Source organism: Aythya ferina (assembly GCF_964211825.1).
Source record: "Aythya ferina genome assembly, contig: HAP1_SCAFFOLD_77, whole genome shotgun sequence".
Taxonomy (NCBI): Eukaryota; Metazoa; Chordata; class Aves; order Anseriformes; family Anatidae; genus Aythya; species Aythya ferina.
Genome location: NW_028181434.1, coordinates 357,618 through 381,641, shown reverse-complemented (window position 1 = coordinate 381,641; position 24,024 = coordinate 357,618). Strand labels below are relative to the sequence as shown.

The 24,024-nt window shown below is 43.4% G+C and overlaps 2 long non-coding RNA genes across 2 annotated transcripts in view; one reads left to right on the top strand and one right to left on the bottom strand.

Annotated features, from left to right (window-relative positions):
- LOC311428416 overlaps positions 1 to 24,024 on the bottom strand; it is a 122,999-nt gene that overhangs the window by 15,973 nt on the left and 83,002 nt on the right. The window lies entirely within an intron of this gene.
- LOC311428417 lies at positions 19,042 to 22,714 on the top strand. Its single transcript, XR_014687717.1, has 3 exons — positions 19,042 to 19,088; positions 19,179 to 19,315; positions 22,389 to 22,714. It is a non-coding gene; the product is annotated as an uncharacterized lncRNA (long non-coding RNA).

Below are 24,024 nucleotides of genomic sequence, written 5' to 3'. Positions count from 1 at the left end.
ACCTGCCAATTCAGCAGATTCCTGACCAAAGGTGAAAAGTACACTGTGAGGAAGACTCGGGGTCTTCCTCCCAAAGACCCCTGCCCACGTCCCAAAGACGCCTGCCCACAATTCTTGGAAGGCTCTGCGCAGGCGCAAGGTGCCAAAAGGCTAATTAGCATGAGAAGCGAGGGAAGGCGGGGATAGGTAATGCATATGTATAGGTGCTTGTAGAATATTGATAGATTGTTTGTATAAATTCAAGACTGCTTTCTGCTTTGGGTATGCACGATAGGTGGAGAGATCCCCCGTGCATCCAGCGCTGCAATAAAGAATATACCACTTAAAGGAATTTCGGCTTCGATCTTTGAATCAATTTGGTGACCCAGATGGGACAACCTCTCTGCCGGACTGCAGGACCCGCTGGGAACAGGACTCCCTAGGGTACCCCCGGGATTTCCCGGAGGGACTCCTCGACTCACCGGATCACTGCGGAGGCAGACAAGGACCCCATCATTGTAAGTGAGTATATTCTTTATTCTGGTTTGGTTTTCTGGTAGACCGGTCATCTGGAACTGTCTGTAAGTCAGAAGGTGATCTTCTGCGAGGCAGTTTTGGTATATACTTTGTGGTTAGCACCATAAGTACATGTTTGGGGACCTTAAGGAAGGAGCTCGCTTTAAGGTCCATCTGGAATTGTGTTGTCTATTTCGGTTTTCTGACTCATGGAGTATGGTATTTAACTCTGGTTATTGTTACTGCGATTTTGGCTATTTTCCTGGTGGTAATAGTAGGTTCGTGGCATTGTTATAAGAAAGATATCGTTACGGTGTTACACAGTTCGGTTTTCTGACTTATCGCATGTGGAATTTGACTCTGACTATTGTTACTGTGATTTTGGCAATATTGCTGGTAATAGTAGTTTTGTGGCATCGCTACTGAAAGATATTGCGTGCCTGTATTTTTGTGAGTGATACGTTTTGTGATACGCTTTTGTAAGTAACGTGTATTCTGAAAGTGTAAACTGGAAACTGGGGGGGCAAACAAGCAGTGAAATTTTAAAGAAAAGTGTGTTAGGATGTGTTTTAAGTCACTGGAAGGATATTGGAGGATCTGCCGGTGGAAGTGTGAACAGGAAAACATTGATAAAATATCGTAATCAGTGGTGGCCGCTTTATAAGCTGGAATGTGGAGAAAAGTGGCCCCTAAATGGAACTTTAAACTATAATATTTTGCTACAGTTAATGTTTTTTGAGAAGCAGAACAGGATGAAATGTTGTATACTGATGTTTCAGCATCTTGGTGGGAAAAGGTAGGGAATTAAGTTGGCCCCTGACTGAACCTTTGATGTTGGCATTAGAGAAGTACAGGCTGGAGAAAGATAAAGGAAGTGTTAAAAGGGTTGTTGAAAGTGTTAAAGGTGTTTGAAGTTGAATGAGCAGGGAAAGAGGATGTAGGAATGTTAATAGTTCTGCCTCTGCCCGAGGCAGAGATCTTAAAATCATGGGTGTTAGCCCTTTAGGGCAAAGGGACCATGATCGGTCCGAGAGAGTTGTCACAGAAACAGAAAAGAGGTACACTCTTAAAACAACCTGAGTTCATGTGCGAGCTCAGATTGCTGATGGGACCGTTCAGGGAACTGTGGACAATTGCATTCCCGTGACCGACCCCCACTAAGACCCGAATCATCCTGAAAATCATGACCGGTTAAGTAAATACTAAAACCTGGATGAATTGGGAATTGAGAATATGCTTCCAACAAGGTCTAAAAGAAAGCCCTATGGAATTTTTGGACCAACTCTGAAATGTAATGAAAATAAATAAATAAATAAATAAATAAAACAAAACGGTTTGGACCTGGCTTTGGAGGACAAATTGACTAGCCTTTTCCTAGGATAATCAACCCCTGATTTCAACAGGAATAACGGGGACCTGGGGAATCTACCCTAGCGGATCCTCCACTGGTTATAATGAAGCTAGGGGAGGAATGGAAGTGAAATTTCTTATTGCTATGGGGCAACGTATTCAGTTCTAAATCAAGCATTAATGCCTTCACAGAATTATTATGTTAGGGTAAAAGGTGTGTCGTGGTTTAACCCGGCCGGCAGCTAAACACCACGCAGCTGTTCGCTCCCCCTCCCCCTCCCTCTCTGGGACGGGGGAGAGAAATGGAAAGTGAAGCCTGTGAGTTGAGATAAAGACAGTTTAATAAGACAAAATAATAATAATAATAATAATAATAATAATAATAATAATTATTATTATTATTATTATTATAACAATAATAATAACAATAATAATAATACAATGATGATAATAGTACCACTACTAATAATGTGTACAAACAAGTGATGCACAATGCAATTGCTCACCACCCGCTGACTGATGCCCAGCCTAACCCCGAGCAGTCCGGCCCCCTCCCCCTGGCTAGTCACCCCTATGTATTGTTTAGCCTGACGTCAGATGCTATGGAATACCCCTTTGGCTAGTTTGGGTCACCTGTCCTGGGTCTGTCCCCTCCCAGCTCTTACTGCACCCCCAGCCTGCCTGTTGGCAGGACAGAGCAAGAAGCTGAGATGTCCTTGGCTTGGTATAAGCATTGCTCTGCAACAATTGAAACATCGGGGTGTTATCAGCACTCTTCTCATCCTAAGCCAAAACATAGCATTCTCCCAGCTACTAGGAAGAAAATTAACTCTGTTCTAACTGAAACCAGGACAAGGTGTAACCGAAAAGGCTTATTTTTGTGAACCTTTGAAGTACAAGTTAGGGAAACAATGGGGCATACACAGATTTTTATCTATGCCTAGCTCCTCATGGGCACTCCTAGGTAGAGATTTATTAGAGCAAGTAGGAGCAGAAATTGTCTTTGAAAAAGGGAAAATGGAATTAAGAACAGGAGAAGAACAACTAATAAATGTGTTAAGCTTGGCACTAATACAAACTGACCCTAAAAGTGAAATACCTTTAGAGATCACAGATCAAGTATGTCCAGGAGTTTAGGCTACCGAAGTCCCTGGAAGAGCTAAAAATGTGACCTTAATAATTATTAAATTAAAGCCAGGAGAGAAACCCGTTAAGGTTAAGTAATATCCTTTGAGGATAGAAGATAGGAAAGGAATTAAAGAGATAATTGATCAGTTTTTACAGTATGGATTATTGATTGAATGCGAATCAGAATACAATGCACCCATATTGCCAATTAAAAAGGCAGATGAAAAAGCTATAGGCTAGTTCAGGATTTGAGGGCCATAAATAAAATCACAGGATATACATCCAGTAGTGGCAAACCCTTATACTTTGCTGACTAAATTAAAGAATAGTCAAGTCTGGTTTACCGTACTGGATTTAAAAGATGCCTTCTTCTGCCTAGGCTTAGCCACAGAAAGCCAAAACCTATTCGCCTTTGAATGGGAAAATCCCGATTCAGGCAGAAAGACGCAGCTTACGTGGACATTACTACCTCAAGGATTCAAGAATAGCCCCACTATTTTTGGAAACCAATTAGCAAGGGAACTCGAAACATGGATACCTCCGGACACTGAAGGTGCTTTGTTACAATATGTAGATGATCTCTTAATAGCTACCGAGACTAAAGGGAGTTGTATTCAATGGACTATAAGTCGTCTTAATTTTCTGGGTTTAAATGGATATCAAGTCTCTTGACAGAAAGTCCAGCTGGCTCAACAAAGTGTGACCTATCTGGGATTTGACATTTCGGAAGGACAACGAGAACTAGGAACTGAACATAAGGAAGTCATTTACCGGACTCCAGAACCTCAAATGGTAAAGGAGCTACAAAGCTTTTTAGGAATGACAGGTTGGTGTCACCTTTGGATTTATAATTATGGACTATTGGTAAAGCCTCTATGTGAATTGATAAAGATTAACCAGTCAAAGTTAGTCTGGACTGGAGAAGCACAAAAAGTCTTTAAACAACTTAAACAAGAATTGATGATTTTGAAATATCAAGCAATATTGGTAGAACAGGACGACGTGGAAATTGTGATAATTCATATTGTGAATCTAGCCTCTTTTCTTAGTGATGCTCCGGCACAAGCTGTGATTCACGATTGTTTAGAAACTCTAGAGACTGTGTATTCCAGCCGACCAGACCTTAAGGAGGAGCCCATGGAAGACGCGGAAGAAACTTGGTTCACGGATGGGAGCAGTTTTGTTACACAAAGACAACGTAAAGCTGGATATGCTATAACAACTACTCAGCAGGTAATCGAGTCTAAGCCTTTACCCCCTGGAACATCAGCTCAAAAGGCAGAGATAGTTGCTCTCACGAGAGCATTGGAACTGGCAGCGGGAAAAAGGGTAAATATTTGGACAGATTCTAAATATACATTCGGCGTGGTACATGCTCATGGAGCAATTTGGAAAGAAGATGGATTGCTGACCGCTCAGTGAAAACACAAAGTATGCTGAAGAAATTTTAAAATTGTTAGAGGCTGTAAAACAACCAGAAAAGGTAGCTATCATGCATTGTCAGGGACACCAAAAGGGGAACACCGATTTTGAAATTGGAAAATCGATTGGCAGAGGCTAAGCAGGCAGCTGAAATAACTGAGGTGAAGGCATTGTCTTTGATACCAGACGGTAAAATCCAAACTATATCCAAATTATACAAAAGAAGACTTAAAATTAATTGAAGATTTGAAAGGTAAAATGAAACCAGATGGATGAGTATATTTAAAAGATAACCACATAGTAATACCCTCTAGTTTGACATGGCCCATAGTTCTTACAGAACACAATAAAACGCATTGGGGAGCTGGCACACTGCATAAGAGCCTGAGTCAGACATTAGTGGGACGATATGATAAAACAAGTAACTCAACAATGTAGCATTTGCTTACACAATACCAAGGATAGAATAAAATTTGGAATAATCGGTAAAGGAAATTATTCGGGGCAACAGTGGCAAATTGATTTTTCAGAACTCCCTAGAAAAGGGGGGTATCATTATTTACTGGTTCTGACTGACACGTTTTCAGGAAGGCCTGAAGCCTTTCCCTGTCGAACAAACAAAGCAAGAGAAGTGGTTAAAGTCTTGTTAAATGAAATAATACCATGCTTTGGGATTCTAGTAGCGATGTCTTCTGATAGAGTTTCACATTTTTGTGCACAAGTGGTAGACCAGATAAGTAAGATTCTAAAGATAGATTGGCAACTGCATGCTCCTTATAGACCACAGGCAAGTGGACAGGTAGAAAAAATGAACCATTTAATTAAACAATAAATAGCTAAAATTGGATAAGAAGCTAATTTGTCATGGCCTCAATCCCTCCCTTTAGCATTACTTGGAATTAGAGTTAAACCTAGAATAAAAGGAAATTTGAGTCCCTTCAAAATCTTATATGGAAGGCCATAGCAATTTCTATTTAGTGGAGAGGACCTAACGCAGTTAGGATCAGAATATTTATATGCTTATATAACTGAACTTCAGAAACAATTAAATAAAGTACATACATTTGTTTTAGGGACCAGGGCTAGAGGGTTGGATCAACCAATCCACCCCTTTAAGCTCGGGGATTATATATATATAAAGACTTTTTCAGGACAACCCGTGCAGGAAAAATGGAAGGAAAGTGGATGGGACCACACCAAGTATTACTGACAACACACACCGCCATTAAGATTAAGAAGCAAGCAGCTTGGATCCACAATTCAAGGGTGAAGAAGGCCCCGGCGAGGATATGGACCACCACTCCAATTGGACCAACAAAATTACGGTTTTCCAGATCCTAATGATTGCAGGGGTGCGGTTCTCGGATTTGGGGTGGGCAACTTGGGATGAGAACTTACACCTGACCTTAATACAAACAATTTCTCAAGTAACGAATAAGACGAACTGTTGGGTATGCACCCATCTGCCACAGCATGGGAATAAGGGTGTATCGTAACCCTTACCCAAACCCTAACCCTAACCCTTACCCCAACCCTTACCCTGACCCTTACATTAACCCTAACCCTACCCCTATCCCTAACCCTAACCCAAACCCTTACTCTAACCCTAAGCCTTATCCTAAACCTTACACTTAATCTTATCTTTAACCTTACCCTTAAACTAATACATACCCTTACGTTTCCCTCATCATAACCCTAAAATTAACCGTAACCATTACCCTAACACTTATCCTTACCTAACCCTAACCCTTACTCTAACTTTTACCCTGAGCCAGAACCTTAGACTTCCCCTACCCCTTCCCCTTACTAATACCGTTACCCTAACCCTTACCCTTACACTTATGGTTACCATTAACCTTACCCTTACCCTAACACTTACCCTTACCCTATCCCTTACACTTATCCTTATCCATACAACTTACGCTTACCCTAACACTTAACCTTAACCTAACCCTAACCCTAAAACTTACCTGAACCCTTACCCTGACCCTTACATTAACCCTTACCCTAAAACTTACACTTAACCTTAACCTTACCCTTAACCTTAACCTAATACTTACCCTTACTTTTCCCTCACCCTAACCCTAAAATTAACCCTAACCATTACCCCAACACTTACCCTTACCCTAACCCTTACCCTTACCATAACCCATACTCTAACACATACTTCTACCCGTACCCGTACCCTTACGGTAACCCTTACACTTATCATAACCCTTACCGTTACCGTTACCGTTACCGTGGCCCTTACCCTTACCCTTACCCTTACCCTTACCCTTACCCTTACCCTTACCCTTACCCTTACCCTTACCCTTACCCTTACCCTTACCCTTACCCTTACCCTTACCCTTATCCTTACCCTTACTGTTACCCTTACCCTTACCCTTACCCTAACCCTAAACCTTACCCTTATCCTAACACTTACCCTTACCGTAAACCTTACCCTTTCTGCTACACTTACCCTTAGCCTAAATCTAAACCTTACACTTACCCTTAGCCTAACCCTCAGCCTTACCCTTACCCATACCCTTATTCTTACCCTTTCCCGAACCCTTACCTTTACACTTACGGTTACCATTAACCTTACCCTTACCCTAACACTTATCCTTAACCTAACCCTTACCCTAACCCTTACCCTAAACCTTACCCTGACCCTTACATTAACCCTAACCCTTAGCCTAAACCTTACACTTACTCTTAACCTTAACCTTACCCTTAACATTAACCTAATACTTATGCATACGTTTTCCTGACTTTAACCCTAAAACTAACCCTAACCATTACCCTAACACCTAACCTTACCCTAACCCTAACCCTAACCCTTTCTCTTACACTTACCCTGACCTGTACCCTTACACTTACCCTTACCCTTATACTCACCCTAATTCTTACCCATACCCTAACACATATTTGTACCCTTAACCTTACCGTTACCTTTAACCTTACCCTCACCCTTACACTATCCGTTACCCTTACGCTTACCCTTAACATAAACCTTACCCTTGACCTTACCCTTACCATAAGCCATACAACAACACTTACATGTACACTTACGCTTGCACTTACCCTAGCAATTACTCGTACAATTACCCTTAACCTTACTATTAAGCTAACCCTAAACCTTACCCTTATCCTAACACTTACCCTTATCTTAAACCTTACCCTTTCTGCTACAATTACCCTTTGCCTAATTCTAAACCTTACCCGAACCCTCACCCTTACCTAAATCTAACTAAAATCTAACCATTACCCTAACCCCTCACCCTTACAATATACATATTTTTACCCTTTACCTAAACCTTTACCCCAACCCTTACCTTGACCCTTACATTAACCCTAATCCTTACACTAAACCTTACACTTACTCTTAACCTTAACCTTAGCTGTAACCTAATACTTACTCTTACGTTTCCCTCACCCTAACCCTAAAATTAACCCTAACCATTACCCTAACACTTACCCTTACCCTAACCCTTACTCTAACCCTTACAATGACCCGTACTTTTACACATACCCTTACACTTACCCTTACTCTTAAACTTACACTAACCCTTACCCTTAACTAAATCTAACCCTTACACTAAACATCATCCTTACCCTTACCATTATCCCTTCTCTTACCCTTATCCTAAACGTTTCCCAAACCCTTACCCTTACATTAAACCTAACCCTTACCATAACTCTTAACCTTATCCTTAAACTTAACCTAATACTTACCCTTATGTTTCCCTCACCCTAAACCTAAAATTAGCCTAACCATTACCCTAACACTTACCCTTACTCTAACCCTTATCCTCAACTTAAGTGTAAGTGTTAGGATAACGGTAACCTTAAGGGTGACCCTTAAGCTTATCCTTAATGTTTATGGTTAGGTTAAGGGTAATTGTACGAGTAATTGCTAGGATAAGTGTAAGCGTAAGTGTACATGTAAGTGTTGATGTATGGCTTATGGTAAGGGTAAGGTTTATGTTAAGGGAAAGCGTAAGAGTAACGGATAGAATAAGGGTAAGTGTAACGGTTAAGTGTTAGGGTAATGGTTAGGGTTAATTTTAGGATTAGGATGAAAAAAATGTAAGGTTAAGTACTAGCTTAAGGTTAAGTGTAAGGTTAAGGTTAAGATTAAGTGTAAGGTTTAGGTTAAGGGTAAGGCTTCAGGGAAGGGGTAAAGTTCAGGGAAAGGTTTGGGGTAAGGTTTAGGGTTAGGTTCAGCTTAAGGGGAAGGGTTGGTGTAAGGTTAAGGGTATGGATAAGGATAAGGGTAAGGATAAGGGTTAGCGTAAGAGTAAGATTAATGGTAAGGTTTATGTTAAGGGTAAGCGTAAGGGTAACGGATAGAGTAAGGGTAAGGGTACAAATATGTGTTAGGGTATGGGTTATGGTATGGGTAAGAGTTAGGGTAATGTAAGGGTAAGGGTGAGTGTAAGGGTATGGGTCAGGGTAAGGGTAAGAGTAAGGGTTAGGGTTAGGGTAAGGGTAAGTGTTAGAATAATGGTTAGGGTTAATTTTAGGGTTAGGGTGAGGGAAACGTAAGGGTAAGTATAGGGTTAAGGTAAGGGTAAGTGTAAGGTTTAGATTTAGGCTAAGGGTAAGTGTAGCAGAAAGGGTAAGGTTTACTGTAAGGTTTAAGGTTTCGGCTTAGGTTAAGGGTAAGGGTAAGAGTAAGGGTAATTGTACGAGTAATTGCTAGGGTAAGTGTAAGCGTAAGTGTACATGTAAGTGTTGTTGTATGGCTTATGGTAAGGGTAAGGTCAAGGGTAAGGTTTATGTTAAGGGTAAGCGTAAGGGTAAGGGATAGAGTAAGGGTAAGGGTAAGGTTAAGGGTAACGGTAAGGTTAAGGGTACAAATATGTGTTAGGGTATGGGTTATGGTATGGGTAAGAATTAGGGTGAGTATAAGGGTAAGGGTAAGTGTAAGGGTACAGGTCAGGGTAAGGGTTAGAGTAAGGGTTAGGGTTAGGGTAAGGTTAAGTGTTAGGGTAATGGTTAGGGTTAGTTTTAGGGTTAAAGTCAGGAAAACGTATGCGTAAGTATTAGGTTAATGTTAAGGGTAAGGTTAAGGTTAAGAGTAAGTGTAAGGTTTAGGGTAAGGGTTTGGGTTAATGTAAGGGTCAGGGTAAGGGTTGGGGTAAGGTTTAGGGTAAGGGTTAGGTTAAGGATAAGTGTTAGGGTAAGGGTAAGGTTAATGGTAACCGTAAGTGTAAAGGTAAGGGTTCGGGAAAGGGTAAGAATAAGGGTATGGGTAATGGTAAGGGTGAGGGTTAGGCTAAGGGTAAGTGTAAGGTTTAGATTTAGGCTAAGGGTAAATGTAGCAGAAAGGGTAAGGTTTACGGTAAGGGTAAGTGTTAGGATAAGGGTAAGCTTTAAGGTTAGTTTAAGGGTAAGGTATAGGGTAAGGGTAAGAGTAAGGGTAAGGGTAAGGGTAAGGGTAAGGGTAAGGGTAAGGGTAAGGGTAAGGGTAAGGGTAAGGGTAAGGGTAAGGGTAAGGGTAAGGGTAAGGGTAAGGGTAAGGGTAAGGGTAAGGGTAAGGGTAAGGGTAGGGTAAGGGTAAGGGTTACGGTAAGGGTAAGGGTTACCGTAAGGGTACGGGTATGGGTAGAAGTATGTGTTAGAGTATGGGTTATGGTAAGGGTAAGGGTTAGGGTAAGGGTAAGTGTTGGGGTAATGGTTAGAGTTAATTTTAGGGTTAGGGTGCGGGAAACGTAAGGGTAAGTATTAGGTTAAGGTTAAGGCTAAAGTTAAGGTTAAGTGTAAGTTTTAGGGTAAGGGTTAATGTAAGGGTCAGTGTAAGGGCTGGGATAAGGTTTAGGGTTAGGGTTAGGTTAAGGGTAAGGATTAGGGTAAGGGTAAGGGCATGGATAAGGATAAGTGTAAGTGTTAGGGTAAGGGTAATGTTAAAGGTAACATTAAGTGTAAGGAGAAGGGTTAGGGTAAGGGTAAGAGAAAGGGTATTGGTAATGATAAGGGTGAGAGTTACAGTAAGGGTAAGATTTAAAGTAATGTTTAGTAAGATTTAAAGTAAGGTTTAGATTTAGGCTAAGGGTAAATGTAGCAGAAAGGGTAAGGTTTACTGTAAGGTTTAAGGTTTCGGCTTAGGTTAAGGGTAAGGGTAAGGGTAAGGGTAATTGTACGAGGAATTGCTAGGGTAAGTGTAAGCGTAAGTGTACATGTAAGTGTTGTTGTATGGCTTATGGTAAGGGTAAGGTCAAAAGTAAGGTTTATGTAAAGAGTAAGCTTAAGGGTAACGGATAGAGTAAGTGTAAGGGTAAGGTTAAGGGTAAGGGTAAGGTTAAGGGTACAAATATGTGTTAGGGTATGGGTTATGGTATGGGTAAGAATTAGGGTAAGTAAAAGGGTAAGGGTAAGGGTAAGGGTAAGTGTAAGGGTACGGGTCAGGGTAAGGGTTAGAGTAAGGGTTAGGGTTAGGGTTAGGGTAAGGTTAAGTGTTAGGGTAATGGTTAGGATTAGTTTAAGGGTTAAAGTCAGGAAAACGTATGCGTAAGTATTAGGTTAATGTTAAGGGTAAGGTTAAGAGTAAGTGTAAGGTTTAGGGTAAGGGTTAGGGTTAATGTAAGGGTCAGGATAAGGGTTGGGGTACGGTTTAGCGTAAGGGTTAGGTTAAGGATAAGTGTTAGGGTAAGGGTAAGGTTAATGGTAACCGTAAGTGTAAAGGTAAGGGTTATGGTAAGGGTAAGAATAAGGGTATGGGTAATGGTAGCAGAAAGGGTAAGGTTTCCAGTAAGGGTAAGTGTTAGGATAAGGGTAAGGTTTAGGGTTAGGGTAAGGGTAAGGGATAGGGTAAGGGTAAGGGTAAGAGTAAGGGAAAGGGAAAGGGTAAGGGTAAGGGTAAGGGTAAGGGTAAGGGTAGGGTAAGGGTAAGGGTTACGGTAAGGGTAAGGGTTACCGTAAGGGTACGGGTATGGGTAGAAGTATGTGTTAGAGTATGGGTTATGGTAAGGGTAAGGGTTAGGGTAAGGGTAAGTGTAGGGGTAATGGTTAGGGTTAATTTTAGGGTTAGGGTGAGGGAAAAGTAAGGGTAAGTATTAGGTTAAGGTTAAGGGTAAGGTTAAGGTTAAGTGTAAGTTTTAGGGTAAGGGTTAATGTAAGGGTCAGGGTAAGGGTTCAGGTAAGGTTTAGGGTTAGGGTTAGGTTAAGGTTAAGTGTTAGGGTAAGCGGAAGTTGTATGGATAAGTATAAGTGTAAGGGATAGGGTAAGAGTAAGTGTTAGGGTAAGGGTAAGGTTAATGGTAACCGTAAGTGTAAGGGTAAGGGTTAGGGTAAGGGTAAGCGTAAGGGGAAGGGTAAGGGGAAGTCTAAGGTTACGGGTCAGGGTTTAAAGTTAGAGTAAGGGTTAGGGTTAGGGTTAGGTAAGGATAAGTGTTAGGGTAATGGTTACGGTTAATTTTAGGGTTATGATGAGGGAAATGTAAGGGTATGTATTAGTTTAAGGGTAAGGTTAAAGTTAAGATTAAGTGTAAGGTTAAAGTTTAGATTAAGTGTAAGGTTTAGGTTAAGGGTTAGGGTTAGAGTAAGGGTTAGGGTTAGGTTTAGGGTAAGGATTAGGGTTAATGTAAGGGTCAGGGTAAGGGTTAGGGTAAGGTTTAGGTTAAGGGTAAAAGTAAGTATAATGGTAAGGGTAAGGGTGAGGCTTAGGGTAATGGTTAGATTTAAGCAAGGGTGAGGGTTAGGGTAAGATTTAGAATTAGGCAAAGGGTAAGTGTAGCAGAAAGGGTAAGGTTTAGGATAAGGGTAAGTGTTAGGATAAGGGTAAGGTTTAGGGTTAGCTTAATAGTAAGGTTAAGGGTAAATGTACGAGTAATTGCTAGGGTAAGTGCAAGCGTAAGTGTACATGTAAGAGTTGTTGTATGCCTTATGATAAGGGTTAGGTTAAGGTTAAGGTTTATGTTAAGTGTAAGTTTAAGGCTAACAGAGACAGTAAAGGTAAGGGTAAGGGGAACGGTAAGGTTAAGGCTACAAGTACGTGTTAGGGTATGGGTTATGCTAAGGGAAAGGCTTAGGGTAAGGGTAAGTGTAAGGGTACGGGTCAGGGTAAGGGTTAGAGTAAGGGTTAGAGTTACGGTTAGGGTTAGGGTAAGGGTAAGTGTTAGGGTAATGGTTAGGGTTAATTTTAGGACTTAGGGTGAGGGAAACGTAAGGGTAAGTGTTAGGGTAATGGTTAAGGGTAAGGTTAAGGTTAAGAGTAAGTGTAAGCTTTAGGGTAAGGGTTAGGGTTAATGTAAGGGTCAGGGTAAAGGCTGGGATAAGGTTTAGGGTTAGGGTTAGGTTAAGGGTAAAGATTAGGGTTAGGGTAAGGGCATGGATAAGGATAAGTGTAAGTGTTAGGGTAAGGGTAATGTTAAAGGTAACAGTAAGTGTAAGGAGAAGGTTTAGGGTAAGGGTAAGAGTAAGGGTATTGGTAATGATAAGGGTGAGGGTTACAGTAGGGGTAAGTGTAAGGTTTAGATTTAGGCTAAGGGTAAGTGTAGCAGAAAGGGTAAGGTTTACTGTAAGGTTTAGGCTTAGGTTAAGGGTAAGGGTAAGGGTAATTGTACGAGTAATTTTAGGGTTAGGTTAAGGTTAAGTGTTAGGGTAATGGTTAGGGTAAATTTAAGGGTTAAAGTCAGGAAAACATATGCGTAAGTATTAGGTTAATGTTAAGAGTAAAGTTAAGGTTAAGAGTAAGTGTAAGGTTTAGGGTAAGGGTTAGCGTTAATGTAAGGGTCAGGGTAAGGGTTGGGGTAAGGTTTAGGTTAAGGGTTAATGTAAGCATTATGATAAGGGTAAGGGTGAGTGTAGGGTAAGGTTTAGAATTAGGCAAAGAGTAAGTGTAGCAGAAAGGGTAAGGATTACGGTAAGGGTAAGTGCTAGGATAAGTGTAAGGTTGAGGATTAGGTTAAGGGTAAGGGTAATGGTTTGGTAAGGGTAAGGGTAAGGTTAATTGTACGAGTAGTTGCCAGGGTAAGTGGAAACGTAAGTGAACATGTAAGTGTTGTTCTATGGCTTATGGTAAGGGTAAGGTTAAGAGTAAGTTTTATGTTAAGGATAAGCGTAAGAGTAACAAATAGAGTAAGGGTAAGGGTAACAGTAAGGTTAAGGGTAGAAGTATGTGTTAGAGTATGGGCTATGGTAAGGGTAAGGGTAGAGTAAGAGTAAGGGTAAGGGTATGTGTAAGCGTATGGTTCATTGTAAGGGTTACAGTAAGGGTTAGGGTAAGGGTAAGTGTTAGGGTAATGGTTAGGGTTAATTTTAGGGTTAGGGTGAGGGAAACGTAAGGGTAAGTATTAGATTACAGCTAAGGTTAAGGTTAAGAGTAAGTGTAAGATTTAGGGTAAGGGTTAGGGTTAATGTAAGGGTCAGGGTAAGGGTTGGGGTAAGGTTTAGGGTAAGGGTTAGGTTAAGGATAAGCGTTAGGGTAAGGGTTAGGTTAATGGTAACCGTAAGTGTAAAGGTAAGGGTTAGGGTAAGGGTAAGAATAAGAGTATGGGTAAGGGTAAGGGTGAGGGTTAGGCTAAGGGTAAGTGTAGCAGAAAGGGTAAGGTTTACTGTAAGGTTTAAGGGTTCGGCTTAGGTTAAGGGTAAGGGTAAGGGTAATTGTACGAGGAATTGCTAGGGTAAGTGTAAGCGTAAGAGTACATGTAAGTGTACATGTAAGTGTTGTTGTATGGCTTATGGTAAGGGTAAGGTCAAGGGTAAGGTTTATATTAAGGGTAAGCGTAAGGGTAACGGATAGAGTAAGGGTAAGGGTAAGGTTAAGGGTAACGGTAAGGTTAAGGGTACAAATATGTGTTAGGGTATGGGTTATGGTATGGGTAAGAATTAGGGTGAGTATAAGGGTAAGGGTAAGTGTAAGGGTACAGGTCAGGGTAAGGGTTAGAGTAAGGGTTAGGGTTAGGGTTAGGGTAAGGTTAAGTGTTAGGGTAATGGTTAGGGTTAGTTTAAGGGTTAAAGTCAGGAAAACGTATGCGTAAGTATTAGGTTAATGTTAAGGGTAAGGTTAAGGTTAAGAGTAAGTGTAAGGTTTAGGGTAAGGGTTAGGGTTAATGTAAGGGTCAGGGTAAGGGTTGGGGTAAGGTTTAGGGTAAGGGTTAGGTTCAGGATAAGTGTTAGGGTAAGGGTAAGGTTAATGGTAACCGTAAGTGTAAAGGTAAGGGTTAGGGAAAGGGTAAGAATAAGGGTATGGGTAAGGGTAAGGGTGAGGGTAAGGCTAAGGGTAAGTGTAAGGTTTAGATTTACGCTAAGGGTAAGTGTAGCAGAAAGGGTAAGGTTTACGGTAAGGGTAAGTGTTAGGATAAGGGTAAGGTTTAGGGTTAGGGTAAGGGTAAGGGTAAGGGTAACAGTAAGGGTAAGGGTAAGGATAAGGGTAAGGGTAAGGGTAAGGGTAAGGGTAAGGGTAAGGGTAAGGGTAAGGGTAAGGGTAAGGGTAAGGGTAAGGGTAAGGGTAAGGGTAAGGGTGAGGGCCACGGTAACGGTAACCGTAAGGGTAAGGGTTACGGTAAGGGTAAGAGTTACCGTAAGGGTACGGGTACGGGTAGAAGTATGTGTTAGAGTATGGGTTATGGTAAGGGTAAGGGTTAGGGTAAGGGTAAATGTTGGGGTAATGGTTAGGGTTAATTTTAGGGTTAGGGTGAGGGAAAAGTAAGGGTAAGTATTAGGTTAAGGTTAAGGGTAAGGTTAAGGTTAAGTGTAAGTTTTAGGGTAACGGTTAATGTAAGGGTCAGAGTAAGGGTTCAGGTAAGGTTTAGGGTTAGAGTTAGGTTAGGGTTAAGTGTTAGGGAAAGCGTAATTTGTATGGATAAGATAAGTGTAAGGGATAGGGTAAGGGTAAGTGTTAGGGTAAGGGTAAGGTTAATGGTAACTGTAAGTGTATGGGTAAGGGTTATGGTAACGGTATTAGTAAGGGGAAGGGGAAGGGCAAGTCTAAGGTTCTGGCTCAGGGTAAAAGTTAGAGTAAGGTTTAGGGTTAGGTAAGTATAAGTGTTAGGGTAATGGTTACGGTTAATTTTAGGGTTATGATGAGGGAAACGTAAGGGTATGTATTAGTTTAAGGGTAAGGTTAAAGATAAGATTAAGTGTAAGGTTTAGGTTAAGGGTTAGGTTTAGAGTAAGGGTTAGGGTTAGGGTTAGGGTCAGGGTCAGGGTCAGGGTCAGGGGTAGGGTTAGGGTTAGGGTTAGGGTTAGGGTTAGGGTTAGGGTTAGGGTTAGGGTTAGGGTTAGCGTAAGGGTTAGGGTTAATGTAAGGGTCAGGGTAACGGTTGGGGTAAGGTTTAGGTTAAGGGTAAAAGTAAGTATAATGGTAAGGGTAAGGGTGAGGCTTAGGGTAATGGTTAGATTTAGGTAAGGGTGAGGGTTAGGGTAAGATTTAGAATTAGGCAAACGGTAAGTGCAGCAGAAAGGGTAAGGTTTAGGATAAGGGTAAGTGTTAGGATAAGGGTAAGGTTTAGGGTTAGCTTAATAGTAAGGTTAAGGGTAATTGTACGAGTAATTGCTAGGGTAAGTGCAAGCGTAAGTGTACATGTAAGAGTTGTTGTATGGCTTATGATAAGGGTTAGGTTAAGGTTAAGGTTTATGTTAAGTGTAAGTGTAAGGCTAACAGAGACAGTAAAGGTAAGGGTAAGGGGAACGGTAAGGTTAAGGCTACAAGTACGTGTTAGGGTATGGGTCATGGTAAGGGAAAGGCTTAGGGTAAGGGTAAGTGTAAGGGTACGGGTCAGGGTAAGGGTTACAGTAAGGGTTAGAGTTACGGTTAGGGTTAGGGTAAGGGTAAGTGTTAGGGTAATGGTTAGGGTTAATTTTAGGGTTAGGTTGAGGGAAACGTAAGGGTAAGTGTTAGGGTAATGGTTAAGGGTAAGGTTACGGTTAAGAGTAAGTGTAAGTTATAGGGTAAGGGTTAGGGTTAATGTAAGGGTCAGGGTAAGGGCTGGGATAAGGTTTAGGGTTAGGGTTAGGTTAAGGGTAAAGATTAGGCTAAGGGTAAGAGTAAGGTTTAGATTTAGGCTAAGGGTAAGTGTAGCAGAAAGGGTAAGGTTTACTGTATGGTTTAGGCTTAGGTTAAGGGTAAGGGTAAGCGTAAGGGTAATTGTACGAGTAATTTTAGGGTTAGGGCAAGGTTAAGTGTTAGGGAAATGGTTAGGGTTAATTTTAGGGTTAGGGTGAGGGAAACGTAAGGGTAAGTATTAGGTTACAGCTAAGGTTAAGGTTAAGAGTAAGTGTAAGGTTTAGGGTAAGGGTTAGGGTTAATGTAAGGGTCAGGGTAAGGGTTGGGGTAAGGTTTAGGGTAAGGGTTAGGTTAAGGATAAGTGTTAGGGTAAGGGTTAGGTTAATGGTAACCGTAAGTGTAAAGGTAAGGGTTAGGGTAAGAGTAAGAATAAGGGTATGGGTAATGGTAAGGGTGAGGGTTAGGCTAAGGGTAAGTGTAAGGTTTAGATTTAGGCTAAGGGTAAGTGTAGCAGAAAGGGTAAGGTTTACGGTAAGGGTAAGTGTTAGGATAAGGGTAAGGTTTAGGGTTAGGTTAAGGGTAAGGGATAGGGTAAGGGATTGGGTAAGGGATAGGGTAAGAGTAAGGGTAAGGGTAAGGGTAAGGGTAAGGGTAAGGGTAAGGGTAAGGGTAAGGGTAAGGGTAAGGGTAAGGGTAAGGGTAAGGGTAAGGGTAAGGGTAAGGGTAAGGGTAAGGGTAAGGGTAAGGGTAAGGGAAAGAGTAAGAGTTAGGGTAACGGAAAGCGTAAGGGTACGGGTGGAAATATGTGTTAGAGTATGGGTTATGATAAGGGTAAGGGTTAGGGTAAGAGTAAGTGTAAGGGTATGTTTAAGTGTACGGGTCACTGTAAGTGTTAGAGTAAGGGTTAGGTTAGGGGTAACTGTTAGGGTAATGGTTAGGGTTAATTTTAGGGTTAGTGTGAGGAAAACGTAAAGGTAAGTATTAGGTTAAGGTTAAGAGCAAGTGTAAGGTTTAGGTTAAGGGTAAGGGTTAATGTAAGCGTCCTGGAAAGGGTTCAGGTAAGTTTTAGGGTTAGAGTTAGGTTAGGGTTAAGTGTTAGGAAAAGGGTAAGTTGTATGTATAAGAATAAGTGTAAGAGTAAGGGTATTGGTAATGATAAGGGTGAGGGTTAAGGATAAGGTATAAGGATAAGGGTATTTAAATTTTTTAATTCAATTTATTTTAAATTAAAATTTTTTAATTTAATTAATTAATATTTTAATTGTACGAGTAATTGCTAGGGCAAGTTTAAGCGTAAGTGTACATTTAAGTGTTGTTGTGTGGCTTATTGTAAGGGTAAGGTTAAGTGTTAGGGTAATGGTTATGGTTAATTATAGGGTTAGGGTGAGAAAAACGTAAGATTAAGTATTAGCTAAAGGTTAAGGGTAAGGTTAATGTTAAGAGTAAGTGTAAGATTTAGGGTAAGGGTAAGGTTAAGGATAAGTGTTAGGGTAAGGGTAAGGTTAATGGTAACCGTAAGTGTAAAGGAAAGGGTTAGGATAAGAGTAAGAATAAGGGTATGGGTAATGGTAAGGGTGAGGGTTAGGCTAAGGGTAAGTGTAAGGTTTAGATTTAGGCTAAGGGTAAGTGTAGCAGAAAGGGTAAGGTTTACGGTAAGCTTTAAGGTTTAGGGTTAGGTTAAGGGGAAGGGGAAGGGGAAGGTAAGGGGAAGGGTTGGAGTAAGGTATAGGGTAAGGGTAAGGTTATGGTTTGATTAAGGAGGTATTGGGGAGGCATTGGGGAGGTATTGGGGAGGCAAGGACAATCCCCAGACATGGACTGTATATCTCGAAACAAGACACTGAAACTCATGATAAGGAAGTGGCAGACGGACAGAGAAACAAACGTAAGGACTATAAATCTCAAAACTGGACATTGGAATTCATTATAAAGATACAACAAACGGAAGAATTGGCAACAACCAGCTCTTGCAATTAAGAAACATGCCAATTCAGCAGATTCCTGACCAAAGGTGAAAAGTACACTGTGAGGAAGACTCGGGGTCTTCCTCCCAAAGACCCCTGCCCACGTCCCAAAGACCCCTGCCCACAATTCTTGGAAGGCTCTACGCAGGCGCAAGGTGCCATAAGGCTAATTAGCATGAGAAGCGAGGGAAGGCGGGGATAGGTAATGCATATGTATAGGTGCTTGTAGAATATTGATAGATTGATTGTATAAATTCAAGACTGCTTTCTGCTTTGGGTATGCACGATAGGTGGAGAGATCCCCCGTGCATCCAGCGCTGCAATAAAGAATATACCACTTAAAGGAATTTCGGCTTCGATCTTTGAATCAGGTTAAAGGAAAGAGTAAGGGTAAGGAAAAAGTAAAGGTAAGGATTTGGGTAATGGTAAGGGTGAGAAGGGTTAGGGTAAGGGTTACGGTAAGGGTTAGGTAACGCAGTGTACAACCTGGGACGTCACACGCAGTGCTGCCTCTGGCAAGGTGAGTGAGGAACAGATGTAGCAGTTGTTGTGTTGTAGGTCTCACTGTTCCTCTAAGCATCCCCTCTTTGTCTTTTAGAGGTGTTGTAGCTGTTTGAAGAGGGTAGATTGAAGCATCTGCCTCGGGGGCTGGTAAGCGGCAGAGGTAAGGGAGCAGATGAGAGTAACTTACCTAGTTGTGCTGTGTCTTTGGATGCTGCATCGGCCTATGCGTTTCTTTTTCTTTCACAGGTGTCTCGCACAGGCTCAAAGGAGCAAACTGCACTCTGAAGAGCTGTGTAAGAAGAGGGGCTGGTCATGAGCTGGGTTGGAGCAGAACGACCAAGTAGCACAAGGTGACTATGAAAGGTGTCCGTCTTGCTTTGCAGGTGCCGTGGCAGGCTCTCCACAGAAGTGGATAAGGATATGAGATAAGGCCAGAGAGCGACAAGGAGCGGCACGTGCAGGGATGGTTTTGAAGCGCTGCGGTGGCTTACTCTTCTGTTCATCGGGTGCCACAGGCAAGGTGGGTTGTAACATCAGTCGTTATATTTGCATGAAAGCAGTTCACTTGAATGCCACAGTGCATCTGAGTAGGGTGTTCTAGCAGAACAAGCTTGTCTGGCACAGCGGTGCCTGATGGCAGTGTGTTTCCTCAGGTGAAGAGGTGCCTGAAGCCCCATCCTATCTGTAATACACAATAAATGTTTGTTCATTGTCTTTTGTATTATAAAACAAGGAGTTCCGTTTGAGGAGCAGGAGTTGCAAAAGCTCCCTGCTGAAGTAAGATGTATAATACTTGGCTAGACACTATGAGAATTCTTTTGCTTAATGTAACAAAAAAGAGAACCCCCTCCCCTTCTCTCCTTCTGCATCTCAGTTGCCTCTTTTGTTCAAAGACACTGCTGCAAAGTTCATGTAACCATCTCCTGGTAAGTTGCTAAACTAGTGTATCAACATCCTGCATTCCTGTCTCACGCTGGGCCAACATGACCAAATAAAAAAAAAAGAAGTTGAACCACAACGCGGAGGAAGACTACGGCCTTCATCTTCACGACCACCAGAGGGACAGACGACCCCCTAGCAACAGTGCGCGCAGTCGCAGAATATACCAGGATGTGCTGCGTAATCCCAGAATTACCAAGATATAAAAAGGGACCCTGGCGGGGGTGAGGTGCGCGCCGTTGGTGGAGCCGAGACTCCCCGGCCGCCCAGCGCTGTTTTGCTTGCTGTTGCTTACTCAATAAATTCCTTTCTATTATTAATGCAATGCTCTCTGAAAATTAATTAAGGGGGCAACTTATAACACTATCTAGCCTGCACACAATTATCTGAGAATGAAAGCTGCTTTCATTCTCAGATTCAAAAAGCCAAGTTACGTCTCAGCCTTGAGCATCTCGGGCTTTTGGGCTTTTTTTTTTTTACAGACACTGTAACATTTGGCACCAGCACTAATACTTTTTTTGGCATATGTTTAGCGTTTGGGGCCTGTGTCTGGGATTTGGGCCCTGTCTCGAACCACTGGGGCTTTGTCCTGGGTTTTGGAGCCTGCCTCTAGAGTTCAGGGCCTGTGATTAGGCTTTTGGGGTCTGTGTCTGGGGGCCGGTATCTGGGGGCAAGGGGGGAGCTGCTTGTAGACCCTAGGGGCCAGCATTGAGGGGGTTGGGAGCTGACTCTACACCTTTGGGGCCTGCTTCTGGGGGGGGGGGGGTTGAGACCTGCATCTGGGGGAGGGGTGGGAGCTCTTTGTATTCCTTTGGAGCCTGTGTCGGGGGGCGGGGGGGGGGGGGGGGGGAAGGGGAGGGTTGGTTGGGAGGTGCTTGTACACTGTTGGAGCCTGGGTTGAGGGAGGAGGTTTGGAGCTGCTTCTACACCTTTGGGCCTGGCATCGGGGGTAGGGGGTTGGGTGCTGGTTGTAGGGGCCTGTGTTTGGGGGGGGGGGCTTGGGACCTGCGTCTGGGGGAGGGGTGGGAGCTGCTTGTACACCTTTGGGGCCTGCATGTGTGGGGGGTCAGGGCCTGTGTCTAGCGGGCTGGGAACTGCTTGTACAATGTAGGAATCTGTTTCTGCAGGGTGGCTGGGAGCTGTTTGTACAACTTTGGGGCCAGCATCTGGGGGTGGCTGGGAGCTGCCTGTACACTGTAGGGGCCTGTGTTTGTGGGGGGCTTGGGGGCCTCCCTCGGGGGGGGGGGGGAGGGTTGGGAGCTGCTTGTATAGGGTAGGGGGCCTGCCTGGCAGGGGTTGGGAGCTGCTTGTAGAATTTGGGTCCCTGTGTCTGGGGAGGGGGTTGGGGCCTGTGTCTCAGGGGTGTTGGGAACTGGTTGTACACCTTTGGGTCCTGTCTCAGGGGGGGAGCTACTTGTACACTTTTGGGGTCTTTATTTGAGGGGGGTTGGGAGTTGCTCATGCATTCTAGGTGCCTCCCTTTTGAAAAGGGTTGGGGCCTGCATCTGTGGGTGGTTGGGAGCTGCTTGTACACTATAGGGGCCATGGTCTTGGAGGGGGGTCTGGGCTGTTTATACACCTCTGTTGCCTGTGTTTGGGGGGGGGGGTGGGCCTGTGCCTGGGGGAGTTGGGAGGTGCTTGTTCACTCTAGGAGCCTCCATTTGGGGGTCTTTGGGGCCTCCCTTTGAGGGGGAGGGAGTTGGGAGTTGGTTGTACACCTCCGCATCCCCTGTCTTGGGGAGGGGGGGGGGGAGTGGGACCGGTCTCTGAAGGGGCGGGTTGTGAGCTGCTTGTACACCTGTGTCGGGGGGGAGGGTAGGGGGGATGGCGGGGGGCGGGCCCGGGTCTTGGGCCAGTGTCTGGGTGGAGTCCAGTTCTTGGGAGGGGGTGGTGGGGTAGGAGCTGCTTGTGGGCAGTTGGGGTCTGCATCTGGGTGTGGTTGGTGCCTGCTTCTGTTGGCAGTTTGGGGCCTGCTTGTAGACTTGTGCAGCCTGGGTTTGGGGGCTTTTCTGTAACGTTTGGGGTCTGCATTTTTGCTTTGGGATGCATCTTGAGCTTTTGAGGCCTAGCAGTAGCATTTGGGGCCTGCATCTGGGGCTTTTCTGTAGCATTTTGGTTGCGTATTTGTGATTTGGGGCCTGTATCGTGGGTTTTGCCTTTTTTGTAGTTTCCATCTTTGTGTGTGTGTGTTTCGTTGTTGGTTGTGTGGGGTTAGGGGCAGTTTGGGGTTTGGATTAAGGTCAGTGTCATTAGCGTTAGGGGGTTGATAATAAGGGTTAGGGTTGTGGTTAGAGTTGTTAGGTGTAAGGGGAATAAGGATTTCAGGGTAAGGGGATCAAGGTTGTGGGAATAAAAATGTTGTTTTTGCGCAGTTACATCCTGTAGAGGGAAGGAAGGTGGTATTGAGATATGCTTGCAGTGATAAGACAGCTTAACAGTGTGAAATGAGTTCATCTGATTCGTGTCAATATGGAACAATGCTAGGGCCGCATGATATGATGAAAAGTCTAAGAAAACCAGAGGGGTTAATATATATAGTTCTTGAATCTTGCAAAGGAATGGTCCAGCAATTCCGGTCAATAGAGGATAAGAGAACAAAGGGGTTTCAGAATAACTGCTAACTATTACAACTGTTGCATGGGACACTATGCAAGTGTCTGCCATCCAGCCAAGATGGACAAAGGAGATGGACAAGAGAAAAGCCTGGGAGGAAGACTACGAGCCTTCAGTACGAGCGGCCCCCAGAGGGACCACCGGAGACTGATAACGCCTGCACCAGTGGAAGGGTTTGGATTCTGGGAACTAATTAGAATAACCCTGCCTTTTGTAGAAGTAGTAATGAATATGTATTAGCCTAGCAGCATAAAAACCAGCCGCCTAATGTAACTTGTGTGCGTCTTGGTGGAGCAGAGACTCCTGGCGCACCCAGCGCTGCTTGCTTACCTCTATTCAATTAATAAATTGTAAATTTCAATTGCAATCCTATTTGGGACCCAGTCATTTATTACAAGTGGGCGCTCGTCCGGGAGGGCTTTGGTTCCTGATTTCTGGTTTGATCTAGGAGAGGCACCCCCACCATTTGGTGGCTGCTGTTTGAGTCAGGTCGGAACTAATGGCATCTTAAACCTGAATAAAGGTAAGCAAAGTTTCTGATTCTTTTTTTCAGCTCCCTTGCCAGCTGCAGCACTATATTTTGCCCATAATTGTGTGTGTGAAGATCCGAACGAAGATGACGGAGTCGTAAGCATTTAAAGCGTATACCGTTCGGTTGGGTGGGGTTCGGTTGCCTGTGTGTGTAAGAGTGTGACTGAGATGGAACTTAGTTCTGAAGCGATTGTGGAGGTCTTCTAACCGCGGTTCCAATCTCCCGCGAGGGACTTGGCCGGTGAAGGACCGAAGGGATTCCTATAGGATTTGTGGGTGTGTGATAGGTCCTCGACCCCCTGCAAGACACTCTTACTAAGGTAACCAAGGGCTATGGGAATTGCCATAGTAAAATTCCTAGATGGGTCAGACAAAATCGAAGACCAGAGACCAGAAGAAAGGGAGCAAATTACCAGTCATACCACCAGAAAGTCCATTAGGAATAACGATTAGAAATTGGAATGATAGGGACCCCAGAAAAGGAAAAAGTAAATTAAAAATGGTCCAGTATTATGTGACAGAATGGCCAAAGGAGCCTTTAAGACTACATGTCTTTTGGCCTGTTTTTGGAACCTTCGAAGACTGGATTTGCCAGGCCTTAAATATCCATGTTAATTCAAAGGAACCTTTTAGCCAGGAAGAAAGTGATTATGCAGGATTATGGATCAGGAGGACTTCACGTCCTTTTCCAGCCTCAATATTTACACTAAAAGCAGGTAAGAAATTTGAAGAACAAGAAGAACATGAAAAAGAAGATAAACGTGAGCCGTTGGATAAGCTACCACCTCCATATCCTAACAATCCACCCCCGGCGGCTCCCCCTCCGGTGGCTGTGGTATCGCCACCAGTACCACCGTTGCCCCAGCTTCCACCACCAACAGCACCAGAATTAGACCGACCTCCAGCCGCATGCAGGAGAAGTAGGACGGACGTATCTGAGAGGGCTTCTCTATATCCCTTAAGGGAGGTAACTGGTGTATAACTGGTGCGCGTCTTGGTGGAGCAGAGACTCCCGGCGTACCCAGCACTGTTTGCTTACCTCTATTCATTCAGTGAATTGTAAACTTTGATTGTAATCCTATTTGGGAGTTTTATTTATTATAACAGACAAGCTTGTAAAACGCAGACAACCAGAATCCTTACAGC